Source organism: Topomyia yanbarensis, chromosome 3 (assembly GCF_030247195.1).
Source record: "Topomyia yanbarensis strain Yona2022 chromosome 3, ASM3024719v1, whole genome shotgun sequence".
NCBI classification, from domain to species: domain Eukaryota; kingdom Metazoa; phylum Arthropoda; class Insecta; order Diptera; family Culicidae; genus Topomyia; species Topomyia yanbarensis.
Genome location: NC_080672.1, coordinates 7,634,649 through 7,654,830, shown reverse-complemented (window position 1 = coordinate 7,654,830; position 20,182 = coordinate 7,634,649). Strand labels below are relative to the sequence as shown.

At 36.0% G+C, this 20,182-nt stretch overlaps 1 long non-coding RNA gene across 3 annotated transcripts in view; it reads left to right on the top strand.

Annotated features, from left to right (window-relative positions):
* Positions 1-3,919: 3,919 nt before the first annotated feature.
* Positions 3,920-20,182, top strand: part of LOC131691239 (uncharacterized) — a 29,886-nt gene continuing 13,623 nt past the window's right edge. The window contains exons 1-4 of one of the 3 annotated variants that reach the window (XR_009305744.1): positions 3,920-4,207; positions 4,267-4,422; positions 15,730-15,821; positions 16,212-16,626. This is a non-coding gene — a long non-coding RNA (uncharacterized LOC131691239). Of the gene's footprint in view, positions 4,208-4,266; positions 4,423-15,729; positions 16,627-20,182 lie in introns of those variants that run through there. The other 2 variants (XR_009305742.1, XR_009305743.1) reach the window with 2 other exon arrangements.

The following is a 20,182-nucleotide window of genomic DNA, read 5'->3' as shown; positions in this document are numbered from 1 at the left end:
ACTGATATTTACGGTAAATCTAAGAGAAAATATTTACTGAACATTCGACTATTGATTGTTTTTCTCTAAAATCTAATACCGACTTTCGAAATTTAAACAACAACATAGAGCACTTTTAATTTCCACTGTTAGTTGTTTTTTTTTATTAAAAAGTATTTTATTTGTCGCTTGGGATATTATCAACGTGGAACACATCGAACCACGCAGAATATTTGGAAAAGGCCTCAGTAAAATCATCGCCAACATCGACGTTTAACTAAGACCACGATATGAAGCATTTTTCGCCACTCTCGTGTCTGTGTCCTCCTTTAACGACGGAGTTACGCTACCTTTGCAACCGTCAGTTTTTTAGTTTCTGAATTTTCGTTAAAACACTTTGGATGACGATCATTCGGTAAAGTCAATTAACAATTTTCGGAAATGTTTAGAAAATACTGCAATGTCAGGTATTTTCGGTATTACCGACATATCTCAGCTAAATTATTTACCGAGCTAGAATGATGCAATTGAGTGTGTACACTTACAAACGTTGTGCTTCTGATGAGGAATAATGTTAAAAGTAATGTGATGTAAAGTAAATTTAATTTTCTCTTTGATTTGGTGATTTTTATTCATATTCTGCATTTTCACTAAATTTTGTTAGGGTGCCGACAACCGATCACATTTTAGTAAATGGCAAAATATAATTTCACTAAATTGTTAGTAACATTTTTCATATTGAAGGTATAAATTAAATACCCTCACCAGTTGTTAGCTAAGGTCTCTCGCTTTCAATTGGTATGCTTATGTCCCTATATTATGCAATTGGAGCCATGTTATGAAATAAAGACAAAAGGTTTTAATCATGAGTTCTTCAATAAACTTGAACTATCTGCACGCCAAGATAGCGAAATTGTTAAAAGTGGCCAAATCAACTGTCATCAGCGTGACGACAACCGGGAGGAATAGTGGTCGATATTTTCAAGCATATGAAGCTGTCCAAGTTCACACAAAAATATCTGGTTTGGCAGGCTTTCTGTACCTGTGGTTTGAAAAGCGACATTTTCATTACAACCGAACCGGTCAACAAGGAAATTTACGCGAAAGAGTGCATGAAAAAATATCTGCTACCGTTAATAAAGCAACACGATTATTCCACGCAATTTTGGTCGGATTTTGAATCCTGCCATGGTATGACGCCTACAAGGTTCAGGTGGCGCCGAAGGACAAGAACCCTCCCAACACACTAAAGGTGGACCCAATCGAGAAATGCTGGTCCATCGTCAATCGGAATTTGAAAAAGACCCAAAACTGTTAAAGTAAACTGACTGCGCCGAACAAAGTGGACGAGGTGGCTTAACAGTATGTGTTGGCAGTAATTAAAAGACGCTCAACCAAAAGCTTAGCTGAAGATTCTTCTGTATTTTATACTAACTGAACCTAGTGAACAAACAAAATATTTTAATAAAAAATAAACAATGTTGTTTGACCAAATTTTGATAATAGATGACTCCGCTAGTTGAATGGTAAGCGTGACCGCCACTCAGCCCAGTGCGTCTGGGTTCAGTCCCAGCCGGGATTGTTGAGATTTTCTATGGTGAAAACTCTGTGTCACGTCTTTCTACGCAAGGGAAGTTGAGTCGTAGGTCCCGGTCCATATGTTGATGAACCGATATCTGGTTGTGGAGTCACCTCTCTGATGTCGGCGATAGGCGCTCAGTGCGGACAGAGACCGACGGAAAATAAACGAAATATATTTCATGTTTAAAAATTGAATAATGTTACCCTTTGAAATTCATATTTTTTTCTTCTTTTAATTGCATTTAGGTATATTAAATTATTATGTTTTTTATAATGATGATAGAAGTCGGTACCATGCGCAATGTTAGGGCAGTTTCAGTTAAAATTTGTTTTGATTGTGGAGCTAATCTCTAGCGATTCTTTATAGTCAACTCAAAAGTAATGCCATCTGTCCATCAAGCGAGAGCACTGTTTGGTTTTTATGTTTATCGCCGGTTTGCAAGCATTAGTATTTTATATTATTTACTTAATATAAGTTACTAACACTATCTAACCTGTGATAAACATAAGAACCTATCAATCAATAATTAGTGGCCTAGAGTTTAGAGAGATAGAGAAAGTTATATAGAAGTTTCAAAATGGAATTAAAGTATCACATATCGGAAATCGGATAAATTACATCCCCAGCAGAGCGTTTTAATTAATTATTTCAAACAGTTTTTGCGTTATTGTAAAAACGTTTGGAACTGTTTTGAATATATAAAGAGGATTCAGCACATACGTTCAAGTTTGATAGATTGGGAAAAATAGTTTCGAGTCAAGTAACAACCTAAGGACACGTTGTGCAGTAGTTCAGTTCTAGATTCATAATTTTGACAACTCTATAATATAAAACGGAAAATTTTCAAACTAGAACTTACTCTCCTCAGCAGCAGTTTAAGCGGGTGTTCCTTTCTGTATAAAATTCATGCCACGTCATATCGTAAACGTTATTCAACATTGAAAAACCTATACAAAGTAAAACGCTGCAGAGCATGCACTAAGTTCATTGTTTCAATTTCAAACTGGATCTGGTTTAATTTTAAAATTGTCAAAATTTCAGATGCACGAGGCAATAAAGCTTTAATTTATTAAATAACTTTATTTGTGTAGCCATCAATCCATTAAGAAATACTTTACTTAACGATTGTTTACCATTAATACCTTATTGAAAAGCATGACATATCTTCCGTGCAATATTATAGGATCATACAGGTCTTGTATTCCAATAAGTTCCCAAAAATCAAAAACGACAGTTGATAGTTTTGAATCAGAGAATATCGAATTCAAATTTATACAAGCACTGCGCATAACAAATCAATCAGTGATCTACTAAACCCGTAAAAGCAAACTCCTCCTTTCCTAAAAGATTATACAAAGATACCTAATACTATAATCAACTCAATTTGTTATTTAATTAATTTTCACACCACAAATAGCATTCAATTAGGAAGCAACACGGAGAGCACCCATCCCCGCCACCGTGTCCATTCCAGCTTTCCTGCTAGAATTGCTCGAGGCTACAACTTTCCCTCTCCCACAGCATCCTTCTCCACCCACGATAAAATAACGTTGTTAGAATATGCCATCGTGATAATCATTTTGTATCATTTATTTAAGCCGCTCTAGTTGGTAGCCGTCCTACCTGCGAATAACGTTGAGGGGATTATTCCCAGGAGAAAATCAATAGCCTTGTTTAAATTCTATTACGGCTCAGACAATAACTGGGATGAAGGGCCCCGACGTTGGATGAAGCTTATAAAACAATTATAGAGCAAGTAACGACGTGTCTACATGGTAGATGATAACAACTGGAGTCGGGATTGGTGCGGGTTGAGCAAACAAGATCCGGCTGTTCGGTGTGCTGCGATGTGGATGTGAGTTGAGTATATCCTCCATAGATCCCAAAGTTTAGAAGTCAACTTTATCCGTTAGGATTTTGTATGAAATTTTCCATAATTTACACACAATAGAACAATTAAACACGTTATTTTAAGCAAAAAAATGTTTAAATTTCTTAATTATAACCCCAAGAATTGAGCTCCGTTAAAATCGGTCACGGTCTGTTGGTGAAAATAGACCATAGGGTGAGGTAATAATAACGAAGCGTCATATTATTCACACACTTAATTGAATTGGTTTGATAAACACGCCCCCCAGTGGAGCAGTGTGGACCAATCAGAGGAAGCGTTGGAAAAGGCAAAATCGGAAGTAGGAAGCAAGCATCCGGCTGGGGGTTGATTGGGAAGCATCACATTCCTTTGCCAAGCCGTAGTATCTCAACCGTCCGCATGAAAACTAACTGGCGCTACTTTATACGCAACGGCAAGCACGTGGTTCGACTGTTTTGCAAAACCAACTGATGCGCAAGATCCCGCCATCTGAACTGCTGCGGTGTTACCTGGTCTGGCCGTACGGGACGGTCCACGTCTGCTGCACTGTTTACCTTACCTCGGGGAGTGGTCCCATCGAAGTGGTGAAAGTGTCCTCCGTTGGACAGATGACAGATTGTTGAGCTGAAATATTGAGCAGATTCTCTTGTTCCGGCGAAACAGAATGGTTCATTGTTTCCGTTTACGTGCAGCGACGACGACGACGACGACGATGATGACGGGGAAATTCTATTCGGAACCCGGTGATAGTGGATCGAAAGGTCGACTCTTATTAGGTGAAGTGTAAATTTGAGTAATGATTGTTTTCGATAGTTGATTGTTTTGGTGCTTGCAGATTGATTACCTCCCGGTTGGATTGTGTCCGTTGTCTGGAGGAGAACTGTGCGATCTAGTGGGCCTTGAGAGTGAAAGTGCACTATTTGGATGACATTGAACCCTATCGGATTGTCGGAAACAGTTGGTCATTAGAGTAGGTGATTTGAATAGACTGGTAAGTAGTTCTGAAATGTGACATTGAATTTATTGACTTTTTCGAAAAAGGTGTTTTGTATGAAAGTGTATCTCCATTACCGTTATGTGTCCGAAAGGTTTCGAAATATGAAAATTAAATGTAAATCGCAATGCAGTAGAATGGAACTGAAAGACATATACCAAGCCTTTCTAAGGAATATGATTGTGGGAACCACTGAATTGTTCTATACTTGAACAGAAAAAAAACAGATGGAGATACATTCGATGAGAATGATAAAACATCACAGTAAAAGATATTTAATTTTAGTTTAGGTATCGTATTTAACCCTTGTTTAACTCTTTTTGGCAGCTGAAAATGAACCTGATGCGACTCGGGATGAATAGAAAAAATACTGTTATAGTACAATAATATTCATTTGACTGAATATCTGGGAAAATGTTTTCAAAAGTTGGTAAAGAAAATAAAACAATAATTACACACTGCTACAAAAAAAAAATGATCGTTCTTTTTTATATATTATTTTCTATTTGATTATATTGTTTTGTTTGCATTACATTTCTAATTTAGTATATTGGGTGTTCAGCCACAAGTGGTGACTTTTCATCCCTATTGTTTACATGATTCAGTTAATTATTATTAAGTTATAATATGCAGTTAAGTATTTTTTTCAGAAGGATGTTTTAAACCTACTTGTCTTCTGAATAAGGAGCTAAACAAATTTTATAAACTAACTTATAAACCATAAAGAGAGCTAATCGTTGCAATTGAGGATTGGAACGATTCTGTCGGAAGTTGCTTATAATACTGTTCGTCATAATTTTTAATGTTTCTATGTTTGCGAGTCTGTGCAACTCGTTTGTGATAAACCAGGGAGGACGCTTCAAAATCATTTTCATAATTTTATTCTGAATCCTTTGAAGCGTTTTCTTCCTAGTAGCACAACAACTTGCCCAGATTGGCACTGCATATAGCATTACCGGTCTGAATATTTGTTTTTAAATTAATAGTTTGTTCTTTAGGCAGAGCCTAGAATTCCTATTTATAAGGGGGTATAAACATTTTATATATTTGTTGCATTTTGTTTGGATTCCTTCAATGTGATCCTTAAAAGTGAGTTTTTTATCGTAAATCAAACCCAAGTATTTAACTTGATCTGACCATGTTAAATTCAAACCATTAAATTTAATAATATGGTTATTATTTGGTTTAAGAGAAGAAGCTCTTGGCTTATGCGGAAACACAATCAATTGTGTTTTTGCCGCATTAGTGGACATTTTCCATTTTTTCAGGTAATCATTGAAAATATTTAAGCTTCGTTGCAGTCGACTGCAGATAATACGAAGACTCCTACCAGTGGCTGAGATGCTAGTATCATCACAGAAAAGTGTCTTTTTACAGCCTGTAGGTAGATTTGGAAGATCAGAGGTAAAAATATTGTATAGTATTGGTGCGACGCTTGATCCTTTCCTTGAGGTACGCCTGCTTTAACGGGTAGCTTATTAGATTTACAATTCTGATAAGAAACCTGTATGGTACGGTTAGTAAGATAATTTTTAATTATCTTTATTATGTAAATTGGAAAATTGAAATCCCACATTTTGGCAATTAATCCTTTGTGCCAAACACTGTTAAAAGCTTTTTCGATGTCTAGAAGAGCAACTCCAGTGGAATAGCCCTCTGGGATATTTGCCTTTATCATGTTAGTTACTCTCACAAGTTGATGAGTAGTTGAATGTCCAATACGAAATCCAAACTGCTCAGGAAGAAAAATAGAATTCTCATTGATATGTGACATCATTCTAATTAGGATGATTTTTTCAAATAATTCACTAATGGAAGAGAGTAAGCTAATTGGTCAATAGCTAGATGCTTCTGCTGGGTTTTTATCTGGCTTCAAAATAGGAATAATCTTGGCATTTTTCCATCTTTCAGGGAAGTATGCTAATTCAAAACATTTGTTGAATATTTTGACCAAGTATCTCATGGTGATTTCGGGAAGGTTTTCAAGAAGAATGTTGAAAATTCCATCATAACCTGGAGCTTTTATTTTTTTAACTTTTTCATGATGGATTTGATCTCATCATAGTTTGTTTCAACAATATCGTCTAGAGACAATACTTGATTTGAAACGTTTTCATATTTTTTAAGACTTCGGTTTCAATAGGACTCACAACGTTGAGATTAAAATTATGGACGCTTTCAAACTGCTGAGAAAGATTTTGAGCTTTTTCTTCGTTTGTAAGAAGTATGTGGTCACCTTCCTTCAAACTGGAATTGGTTTCTGAGGTTTCTTAAGAACCTTAGAAAGTTTACAGAAAGGTTTAGAATTTGGATTGATTTGTTCAACCTCTTTCGCGAAATTTTCATTTCTTAAGAGTGTGAATCTATGCTTAATTTCTTTTTGTAGATCCTGATAGATATATTTCATAGCAGGATCACGAGAACGTTGATATTGACGTCTTCGAACATTCTTCAAGCAAATCAGAAGTTGAAGATCGTCGTCAATAATAGGAGTATTAAATTGTTTCTGTATTGTTGGTACTGATAAATTTCTAGCATCAACTATAGAATTACTTAAATTTTGTAATGCCGTATCAATGTCAGCTTTATTTTATAAATCAAGGTCATGATTAAAATTATTCTCAATATGAGTTTTGTACCTTTCCCAATTCACTTTGTGATAATTAAACACTGAGCTAATGGGATAGGAAACAGCTTCTTGAGAAAGTGAAAAAGTTGCGGGAAGGTGATCAGAATCAAAGTCAACTTGGGTAATCAATTCGCTACAAATGTAACTTTGATCTGTCAAAACCAAATCAATTGTTGATGGATTCCTTGCAGACGAATAGCACGTAGATCCATTCGGGAACAAAATTGAATTATAAACAGCAGAGCAATCATTAAAAAGTAGTTTACCGTTGGAATTGCTTTGAGCATTATTCCAGGCTCGGTGTTTGGCGTTAAAATCACCGTTTATGAAGAATTTCGACCGATTTCTTGTAAGTTTCCTTTCAAGAAATTAATTTGCTCGCCAGTGCACTGAAAAGGCAAATAGGCTGCAGCAATAAAAATGATACCAAGATCAGTTTCAATATCGATAACTAAACTCTCGATCACCTTACTGTCAAGAGACGGCGTAACGGAATGTTTGATCCTGCGATTAACCGCTATTGCGATTCCTGCGCCGAATCCATCATTACAATTTTGTTAGCAAATTCCCACCTCGCTTGAAAAGCTTCAAACATGGAGGTGGAATTTAACATGGAAATCATCATAGGTAACATAGCCTCCTGTAGGTATTTTAATTTTTCTTCCGTTACGCTACCTAGATCCATTGGACTAAAGGAAGCGTTGGGTGCAAACGAGATTGAGGGCGTGGTAGTTGTAGCCGTTATTTTGGCATTGCTACCTGCCACTGAAGCATAAGATGACACACCATTGTAGGATGGTGTGACGGAGGTAGAAGAAGTTGTTAATCTATTTTGAATCGGATTAACACGTTTGGTCGTGTTTTCTTGAAGTGTACCTGAAGAAGTAGGTACATTTTTTATTTGTTGTTTTTGTTGTCTAGAACGAGAATTTATATTTTTTTCTCGAACAGGACAACCCCAGAAATTCGATTTATGATTTTCGCTACAATTAGCGCATTTGAAACTTTTTGTGGTTTTTTCACCGCACAAGTATCTTTCGTGTGCGATTTATCACCACAGATCATACATTTTGGAATCCAAATGACAATTTTTTGTGCCGTGCCCAAAGCCTTGGCATCTACGACACTGGGTCTGATTTTGAATTCTGCCCCCATGTCGTCTATAATGTTCCCACTTTACTCGCACGTGAAACATAAAACGTGCTTTTTCAAATACTTTATAATTATTAACCTCACTACGGTTAAAATGAATTAAATAAAGCTCCTGGATAATTCCAGAGCGTACTGGCGTGTCATCACCGGTAGCCTTTTTCTTCATAAGAATAACTTGCGAAGGAGAAAAGTCAAGTAAATTTTTCAATTCGTTGGATATTTCATCCAAACTTTGACCTTGAGGTAGCCCTTTCAAGACAGCGTTGAATGGTCTATCTGTCTTGAAATCATATGAATTAAATTTATATAACTTCTCCGTAAGATACTGTAGTAGTCGTTTGTGGCCAATCAATTCCTCCGCTGTAACTCGACATTCTCCTCTTCGGCCAATCTGAAAAGAGACTTTTACGTCCGGAAGGAACGTCGAAAGCTCAGTTCGAAAGGCTTTGAAGTCGGAGATCATCACTGTTATAGGCGGAGGTGATTGCGTTTTCTTTTCATTGGCATTATGCGAAATGCGAGGAAATTTAGAAATTTCATCAGCTTCACATTCGGATAAAACATCGAATGAGTTGCTGCAGTCAATTGAATTTTCGGGTGGAGAAGATACCCTTTTCCGTTTAGCTTTAATTTTTGGCACACGGCTTTTCTGGGAGGACCCAGGCATGTTGGAAGAATTAAATATTTCTTTAGGCTGAATTGTTTTTGAAAAATGATTTATTCTTGAAAAAGACTGATTGTGTAGAAAAAGTAGGTAGTCTTGAAAAAGACTAATTGTCGAAAAAATATTGGTAGTCTTGAGAGAGACTGTTGCTGTTGAAAAACTCTAGGTAAACCAGGAGCTATCAAGATTTATGACCGGTTCGAACGAAGGTTCAAGCCGGTATGTGAAATGTATCTTGTTGCAAGACTACAAGTAAGAGCTTTTTAAACTGCAAATGTACACAAACAGAATACAGCTTGGAAATGATAGGTTATTTATAATAATAGTATTTTAGGAGCTGAGAAAAAATAACGCGACAAGTGATCAACCACCTGCTAGTGATAATAGATGAAAAAACTTCTCAGTTGGTACTGTCTCATAACTTATCGACTGTGATCATTATCGAAACAAAACGCCCTAACCCATGTTGTTCGTGGACAACCAAGTTTTTAAACTTACAGCTGTTTTGATTGAGGCAAGATTTACTCACAATACCAAGTAAGGCTAATAAATGCGACTATTGTCTTTCATTTGAGTATTAACAGTTATAAGGATCAGCTCTATAACTGAAGTTCTAGCAATTAGTCTGATTGGATTCCGATAGAGCACTGCTGCCAGGGACAGTTGTTGTTGTTGTTTATTGGGGCTTTAACCTCCTGGCTAGGGACAGTTTACGTTGACGACGGAAAATGAATTTTTCATATATCGTCGTTATGATGCAATATTAATAAAAACTGATAAAACTTATCAATTTAGACTGTATTTGGCTATGTTTTCATTGCAATTGAACAATTGTAAATATTTTAGGAGAATTTATTGAGCATCGGAAGGTAAAAATTGAGCAGCTTCTAACACTGCAAAGGAAGCAACTATCTTTTTCTTGATCCCACCATTTTCAAGGAAAAATAGTTTTGAAACTCTACATGCACTAGAAAAAAGTTGGGCATGAAAGGGTTAATATTACTTATACGCTACTCTTCCAGGCCCATTGACAGACTATTTTGCCAGTGATTACCACAGCGGGTTACGAGAAGACGATCGATGGGCTGTTACCCTATGACAACATTAACTTTCGTTATGTTACCAGCGTTTACTTCTTTATTGGCATTGCTGGCTGTTGCTTTGAAGGTACTGAATGCTATCGTTATTTCTGTTGATTTGGTACTGGTGTTAGTTTTCGAGATACAAAATGCATTAGTTATTGGGCTGTCTTTTGATTGAGTTTTAACAGCGTATATCGATGGCTGTTTGTTAGTGTTGATTCTAGTAGGTTCCCGATCAGAACATCATAACAGAAAACTATCAAATTTATATCTCATGTTGATATTTATTACTCTCTGTGTTATCTTTATGATGTACCGAACAGGAATGCGAGAAAACTTATATCAAGATTATATCTTCTGGTGCTATCATTGGATTAATAATATGATATTAATGTACGCATACAACGATGATGTTACAGTAAGTTATATATTCTTTCACAATTATCTTTGAATGGTAACGGTTACATAAATGACAGCCTATTTGCTTATACACTGAAGTCTCTTTTTATGCGTCGTAATTCAACTTTTTAAAGCGCATTTTCGAAGCTTTTGATTTTTGCCTTTCTCAATAGAAAGGTATTGCAATTGCTCTGAAAACCGACTTTTTAACGGAGGCCCGGAGGGCCGAGTGACAGATACCATTCGATTCAGTTCGTCGAGTTCGGCAAATGTCTGTGCGTGTGTATGTATGTATGTGTGTGTATGTGCATCTGTGTGTGTATGTGACCAAAAATGTTACTCATTTTTCTCAGAGATGGCTGAACCGATTTTGACAAACTTAGTCTCAAATGAAAGGTGCAACGTTCCCATAGGCTGCTATTGAATTTCTAATGGATCCGACTTTCGGTTCCGGAATTACAGGGTGATGAGTACGAACACGCAGAAAATGTCGATTTTAATAAATTCTGCAATGAATGTATAAAGGTGAAAATTTTTCCAAAATATGACCACAACTGCTTCGATTTGTAGTATTAGGTCACTAACATCCATTCAAAGTCTATTTGGCCACATTGGCCACCATCCTCGGTTCCGGAAGCCCCGGCGGAAGTATCTAAATTCAGAATAACAGTCACATCGGTTTCTCGGAGATGGCTAGACCGATTCGACTAAACTTGGCCTCAAATGAAAGGTATTGCGTCCCCGTAAATGGCTATTTAATTTCATCCCGATCCGACTTCCGGTTCCGGAGTTACAGGTTGTGGCGTGCGATCACATAGCAAATTGTGATTCAAACCGATACTCCGATGGAAGCAAAAAAGGTAAAAATTTCGCTAAAATGTCTCCCAAACAACTTAAATTTGCTGTTCTAGGTCACCGACGGCCAACCAAACTTTCGTTGACTACATTGACCACCATAGACGGTTCCGGAAGTGCCCGGGAAAAGCGGCCATCTTTCAAAATTTACGAACTCACATCAGTTTCCCGGAAATGGTTTGGCCGATTTTCACAAACTTAGTCCCAAATGATAGCTATAATATCCCCACAGATGTCTATAAAATTTCGTACGGATCGCTTATATGGGTCCGGAAATATAGACTAAATCGTCCGGTCACATATGAAATTCCCATATAAGCCGGAACTCAATTTTTTTTTCAAAGGGGGGACCCCATGAAATTTCAGAAATCGAATTCGTATTTTTGATGCCAAACATCTTTAAAATGCATGAAACGTCGAGATTTTATGTTATCTCGAAAATTTTTTTTTTATAAGAATCGACTTTTTGGGACTTTGCCGATTTCGCACCTTTTTTCAGTTCAATATTACCGTGGCTGTTTTTTCTTTTTCAAAATTTTAGAACTCGAATAATGATTTATTTTCCTGTATATAGTTGTCATGTCATGTATAATAAAATGTAATATATAGGGGAGACCGGGGCTAGTTGGCGGTGTTTTCAGTTTTTATTTTCTAACGCTTTGTTTTTGGTAGATCGTGCAGAATAGAACACGTTGCATGAAATGGCAGACTGTTGGCAACATCTCTGAATTTTATGAAAATGTTTGATAAGATGTCTTCATTTCTAGAGACAAAAATATGTGACGTGGAAAACCTGTCAACTTACCCCAGCCCCGGGGTAAGTTGGCGGAATGCCAGAAAATAAGCAATGAAATGGAAATTCGATTACATCAGTGGTCCCTATGAAATGTGCCGATTGTCTTTTCAATAAAACTGTATATTATTCGTTATTTTCCATAATATTTCAGTCTCAATACCCCGTCATTTTGACTTTGACGCGTACTCCATATTCGAAAGCAAATTTTCGAAATTCCTAAGGCAATTGGCCGAAATAATTGTCCCCTGCATTGGCGAGAGACACAAGAAAAAGTTTCTCTTACTTTGGAGTGCATTCCAGAAATGCAAATATTTGATGACTAATTTTGCACTGTAAATAGTACTGCCAACTTACCCCGTGTGCGTCACCGCCAACTTACCCCAACCGCATATTTTATGAAAAATAATTTAAAAATTTACTTTTATGTATGAAAAGGTGTAATATTGGTACGGATACTGAAAGCTCTTTTCACGCACTATCGAAAAATATATTAATCATTCGGGAAATAGATTGAAAACCACCTTAAATAACACAAAATGCTTAAAATTAAGAAAGTTTTCAAAGTATGCTCAAAAACACAATATCGCCCGGAACTTCTACAAAACAAAATGTTTTGCAACAAAAACACATTGGATAATGTGTTTCATTTTACTTGAGGTTCACAACGAGAGACAGCGCTTTATGTTTCATAGAAACGGAGAAAAGGGGATTCCGCCAACTTACCCCAACCGCCAACTAGCCCCGGGCTCCCCTACATTTGAAAGCTTTTAATGAATATAAACAACGCGAACATTCTCGTGTTCATGATTGAGAAAGGCACAAAGGCGCTAGGTGGATTAAAACAGGTTTTCATATACAATCAACGAAAAAAAATTTTGCGGGTTTTATCGTGAAATTTTGTAATTAATGATAAAAAATGTTAAAATTTTCAATAACTTTGAAATGAATGAGTATTTTTATTTACAGTCTTCAAGATTATTATGTTGTTTTAATGCCTCCACATTTGTTTGGAACATAGTTTGCACGAAAAGTCACAGTGGAAAAAATTATATTAAAAAAAACTAAATTTAAGGGAAGAAAATGCTTTATAAATCGATAACTTTAAGTCCTACAAGTTCAAGTTATTCAACAAAATTCTTCTTTACGAGTATTTCTAAAACTTTGTCGAAGAAACCAACTTTCTTCCTCGTCAGTATACAAAGTTATTTATTTTAGTTTGATCGTAGTAAGCCATGCCTAATTTTAATTTTTATCAGGTTGTGGGGAATATTCTTACGAACAATTCGTCCAAAGATACCCTGTGAATATATTCGATGGATTGGCCTCTAGTGAATTAAGTTCACACTTTTGGGGTTTTCGACCACTATGCAGCGATGACTCCTTCTCGATAACAAACATTTACCCAATTTGTTGAGCTGAGTTGTTTGGTTCACAAAACTAGGTCCAGGCCTCTGTAAAAATCTTCAAAGTTTGAGGGTTTAAATAAGCATAAGTTTATAAAAATGCATTCATAATTGGCGGAGGTATGTCGTTTTCCCTGAAACCCTTTTTTATTTAAGGATCACGATCGAAGACCAATAAATAAACTAAAATTCCAAAACTCAAAAAATTTCATTAGTATATGAGTATTCCTCGTACAGTAAGAATCCGTTTTTGGCACGTTCCTTTTTTGGAATGCTCCATTTTTGGCAACAAAAAAGTTCCGATTTTGGCAACATTGTTGTTGTACATAGTATATCTTTTAAAAAATGCGCATACACATTTTGTTGTAATAATTGATCACTTATGACTTTTTTTCCAAACATGGGAGCCATATTTACTATATTTTATGGGAGCGGGCATAGCAAATAAAATTAAATTTGCTGATTTTCTTCTATCCTTTCATTCCATATCACATATTCTTATATAATTAATATTTTTGTAACATTTATGATGTAACAAATTGAAAATAAAAGCTTTTAAAGTAGGGTTCCATTTTTGGCACGGTTCCTTTTATGGCAATTGAAAAAAAATAATATTTTTTCTTGCATTGGGGAACGTTATTCTTAAAATATCGCTGTTTTAAGCAATAAAAATAGTATTAAAAAATTTATCATCCACGAAACAAAAATTTATGCATAAAAAAGTAATCATTGAGGTACGAAAAAAATTAATTACGATCAATTGAAAATAAAAATTTGAAGAAAATCGATTGAGTCGTTTTTCGGCAATCGTGATCACGGAAAAACCATTTTTGGAAAAACGATATTTCGAGAAAATCGAGTTTAAAATTTCAAGTTACCGCTGCTCTTGGTAGGCGAAGCGCGCTTGGAAGCGCTGTAACTTTCGATCTATTTCTCGGATCTCTATAAAAATTTTGGGAAACATTCTCGGGGAGTTGTACTTTTAGAATAATCTTCAAGCACAACTTTGCTCTGGCCATTTCAATATTTGCGATATATTATTATTGACAAGAAAAACAATAAAGAACAATAGGGATCTTAGGGGTGTGCGGGTTAAGGCATATTCTGATGCAGAATAGTACCGTGAGTTAATATCTTAATCCTTTTTCAATTTGTAGGCCCGAAACTATTGAAAAAAAGCATTTTTTAGTTTGTTTCCTTTTAGGACAATAATACATCCAAGCCCATGCGACTTGCACGATTCTATAGGTTACCTTATCAGATCTACCATAGTTTGCATATGAAACTTGGGAAGGCAGCCTGCTAGCGGATAGCAAAAGTACCAGATCATGCTGAGTGGGGTGCTGTCCCGGTTAACAATGAGGCGAACGAGATATTTGCAGATACGTCATTTAGCAGGACAACTGTCAGTTTGTTGGATGAATTTAATTTGGATTTTTTTAATTTAAAAATCAGAAAAGAATAATTAAAGTTTAAAAATGATATGAGTGTGCTCGTAAGGACACCCGCTATCAATACCTATGTAAAACTGACACAATTTTTCCAAATTAAAGATCCCTATTGCATTGTTTTACAGAATACTTTTCAATACTGGCAGTGTACGGGTCAGCATAGAATACAATAGAAAAACGGGTTTCCTATATTACAGCATTATAAATTACCGGATGAAATAATAGGTAACATAATGTGAAAAACTACCAGTCAGTGGTCAGACTCCGTTGGATTCCGACTCAATCAAAATGAGAAAAATAGTTGTTTTTTAACTCACGATAATTAGAGTGATTTCTGAAACACTTAACTTATTTCAAGTATTCCTTGTTATCAAACATTTGTAAATAGTTTTCTAATCTGCATCTAAAACAATTCGATAGTACATATGATACTATGTCATGCAAACTTTATCAGCTTACCGAAGCTTAGCACGTAGTTATTGTAAGTTCAACAACAAGATAGACTCGTCCAACAGATTCAAAACACGAAAACAAATCTCTCTCAAGAGAGAACATAATCCGAGCAATTCAATTACACCCTTCATATAAAAAGAACGTTATTATCGAGAATAGTGCGTTGTTTCACCCATCGTCAGTTTGTAAGAACCCATTACACAGCCATCTAGTTAAGAACGACGAGCAAAGGAGCCTGGACAAATTGTTCTGCTAAATAAAAGACAAGGTTACGGAAGCAAACAAGCAGCCCCTTTCATTCCTCAGGTAGTCGTCGTTGAACGAAACCATCTCGATGAGACAAATAAGCCTCTCACCTCCTCCCTCTCGCAAAAGAAACCTATGCTACAGTTTGTAAAAATGAGTTTTGCTTGTTTTCAGATTACCGATTTTCGGCTCTGGTGGAAAAGGATCGACAAATCAACAGAGCGAGCAACAAATCACTTCAACTGAAGAGGATAAGAAACTCAAAGGTATTTTCTCTATTCAAAACAAGTGATTATTTATTCCGTTACGTTCCAAGATTGCTTTAATGAGTCTAAATTGAGTTTTAATTAACGTATTTAATAATAAATGAGCTGCATCGAAAGTGTTTGCTCGAGTGTCGTAACCTATCTAACAACCTATCTAGTTTCAGGCCAACTCAACCCGCCGTGGATTCTAAGCATTAATCATCATCAACTAACTCGTTTTCAGCCCAGTGTTCAAATCAAGACGTACCAACTCTATCTTGTTGCTAGCGAAAAGCCGCAAACAAGGGGAGATGGTTACGCAAAAAAGTTGTTCTCATTATATAATTTCGATGTTTATGAACATTTTTTCTGTAACGAAAGCATGATAGTCACACCTCTTTCTTCTAACAGCGACGAGTACGAACAGCGATGCACATACTGTCCCACTGACAGCAGCCCGACTGCCTGTCCGCCGGATTGCTTCTGCAAACGACCACCAGATGACAGGTCGGACCGGCTGTAAAGCTTTCTGGCGGGAATATTGCAGGCAAACGTTGCTAATAAAATGATGTCATTCTTATTGGTGTTGTTTCATGAACTTTCGATTCTCTAGTAGAAGTTACAGTGATTTAGATGAAAACTAATAATAGCAATTCACAAATAAAATAAAATGGAATCGACGTTGAACTACTACTTGCCTGATTGGCAAATTAAAGAATATCAATAGAAACTGCTGCAAAATATCCAATCGCTTATTATAAACAGTCTAACGTTGAATGTTTGCTTCCATAGCTTCAAAATACCATTGATTCGCTGATATAAACTAGGCATGTAATCATGATAATCAAAATAAATAATAAAAAAAATTAGTTAATGTGTTTTACTAATTAGTTTCGATTTATTGATTTACGTCTGGAGCTTCCACTTAATTATTTGGTTTCATCGTTTCGTTTTTTTATTTACGTGACTTTAAAAAAATTTCATTCGTCACGTAATATTTGGCTTCATGATGATTTTTTGTTGTATCCGTTAGCTCTGACGTAAGAAAAAGCAAGGGGTTTCCAACGGCATTGATTACATGTCACTCTCGAGAAAAAATACCTAGATTACTTCATGGTTATAAAGATTATTCTTTCAAAAATCTCGATTACTGCAAAATTCCTCGATTACACTGGATTATTTGGAATAAGGGCGAGTTCCTGTTGAAATTACTTTAGATGATTCGATTATTTTAAGCGGAAGCTGCGCAAGTTGAGCAAATTTATCGCAATTTTATTAGATAAACCATTCATACATTCTAGCTCTGCTGGATTATTTTCACTACAAAAATCATAACGCAACTGACAAAAAAATCAAAGCAATAATGCGGATGAATAGGAGCTGTCGTTTGCTCGTTGTTAAACCATTTCTTATACACAATCTTCAACTTTTTTTTAATAAGATTAAAAAAAGAAGGTAAGCGGTTAAATGATTGCCTTGCGTGGCTTACAATATAAATTCTAATGGCATGTGCTCGCAAAGAGAAAATAGCATCAGTATTTTGGGAAACAAAGGGGATTTTGAAGAAGTTTCTATCAATGTGTTTTCAGAGAAGCTGCATCAGCATGGTCTTTCATCGGCATTAAACAACTTGTAATTTCTTCGGCATTTTGTCCAAAATATTTGTACCAATGTTGTATTAAATTTTGGAATATGTAGGACATTCATTATCAACGGAAAAATAGTGTTTGAAAAATCTTTCGAAAACGACTTGGAAAAGTGAAAATTTTCAGCCCATCCCGCACGGAGCCATCAATATGGTGCACCAACCGAACAATAATATGATGAAAAGTTTATATATAGGTCCACTACATGTTTGTTCCTATGAATATTCGTATTGGGTTGCTTGACGAGAGCAGTTGGTGGGGGAAAGCCGGCATATTAATTTTGGTTATGCCATTAGAAGCCGGACGGAAAGGATAGGCTCAAGATCGCACGAGAACGAGCGAGAAAGCGATAGTAGTGCAAATTAGCGAAAGCGTTACGTACATTTTGAACCTTAATAACTTTCCTTCTACTAAACAGATTGCTAATCTTGTTTCATAAATCGGAAGGAAAACGTTCAACGCTTGCTACCGATACGTTGTTTACTATATACAATTTGTTTAAATAGTTCAAAAACTACTTTAAATGAGAATCAACAATAATGATAAAACCTATAAATGGGGGTGTCGCTGCTTTTCTCTAAGCCAGACGTGTGTAAGACGCAGTGTATAACAGACGTGCGTGCTATGTGTTAGGGCGTGAGAAGCTGCATCGGACGACCAATCAAATCGGATACCACCGGAGAGAAGAAAAACGTTGGCCAAAAAGCTACAAGCCCGTAGGTTTTTGCTAATCCTTCTAAGAAAATCAGTGAATATGGCAACTCTGCCACTAAGCGAAAGCTACACCAAAACGAATGATGAAAATATTTTCATTTATCGCACAAAAGGATGGCCTTCCATCTGCACCGAAAAGTTAATAAATAGGAACGCCTTGATACAAAGCGTACACAGTGACAGTCTAATAAAAATCTATCCCGGCATTCGAAAGGCAAACAGTGATGAACAGCAGCAATCATCATTAAGGCTGATGCTAATCGTCGACAGGTATTCAGTGGTGATCTTGCGTGGCTTAATTTTTGTCGGTTGTCACGGTAAAGATGGACACGTCGATCATTACCAGGACACATGTTAGTGAACTCGGGTGATTCGTAGTTATACTGCCTAAGCTCGACCCTCATTTACAGAAGCCAAAGATTAAGCCCGCACGATGTTAAGCCTGTTCTAATGACCCTGCCACTTCTAGTTTTCCGATCTTTTTTTTTAATACTTTCTATTTGATTATATTATTTTGCTTGCATTACATTTCTAATTTAGTATATTGGGTGTTCAGCCACAAGTGGTGACTTTCCATCCCTATTGTTTACATTATTCAGTTAATTATTACTAAGATATAATATGCTTTCGCAGTTAAGTATTTTTTTTTCAGTAGGATGTTTTGAACCTACTTGTCTTGTGAATAAGGAGCTAAACAAATCTTATAAACTAACCTATAAACTATAAAGAGAGCTAATCGTTGCAATTGAAGATTGTAACGATTTTTGTCGGAAGTTGCTTATAATACTGTTCGTCATAATTTCTAATGTTTCTATGTTTGCGAGTCAGTGCAACTAATTTGTGCTAAACCAGGGAGGACGCTTCAAAATCATTTTCAGAATTTTATTCTGTATCCTTTGAAGCGTTTTCTTCCTAGTAGCACAACAACTTGCCCAGATTGGCACTGCATATAGCATTGCCGGTCTAAATATTTGTTTACAAATTAATAGTTTGTTCTTTAGGCAGAGCCTAGAATTCCTATTTATAAGGGGGTATAAACATTTTATATATTTGTTGCATTTTGTTTGGATTCCTTCAATGTGATCCTTAAAAGTGAGTTTTTTATCGTAAATCAAACCCAAGTATTTAACTTGATCTGACCATGTTAAATTCAAACCATTAAATTTAATAATATGGTTATTATTTGGTTTAAGAGAAGAAGCTCTTGGCTTATGCGGAAACACAATCAATTGTGTTTTGCCGCATTAGTGGAAATTTTCCATTTTTCAGGTAATCATTGAAAATATTTAAGCTTCGTTGCAGTCGACTGCAGATAATACGAAGACTCCTACCAGTGGCTGAGATGCTAGTATCATCACAGAAAAGTGTCTTTTTACAGCCTGTAGGTAGATTTGGAAGATCAGAGGTAAAAATATTGTAAAGTATTGGTGCGACGCTTGATCCTTGAGGGACGCCTGCTATAACTGGTAGCTTATTAGATTTACAATTCTGATAAGAAACCTGTAGGGTACGGTTAGTAAGATAATTTTTAATTATCTTTATTATGTAAATTGGAAAATTGAAATCCCACATTTTAGCAATTAATCCTTTGTGCCAAACACTGTTAAAAGCTTTTTCGATGTCTAGAAGAGCAACTCCAGTGGAATAGCCCTCTGGGATATTTGCCTTTATCATGTTAGTTACTCTCACAAGTTGATGAGTAGTTGAATGTCCAATACGAAATCCAAACTGCTCAGGAAGAAAAATAGAATTCTCATCGATATGTGACATCATTCTAATTAGGATGATTTTTTCAAATAATTCACTAATGGAAGAGAGTAAGCTAATTGGTCAATAGCTAGATGCTTCTGCTGGGTTTTTATCTGGCTTCAAAATAGGAATAATCTTGGCATTTTTCCATCTTTCAGGGAAGTATGCTAATTCAAAACATTTGTTGAATATTTTGACCAAGTATCTCATGGTGATTTCGGGAAGGTTTTTAAGAAGAATGTTGAAAATTCCATCATAACCTGGAGCTTTCAT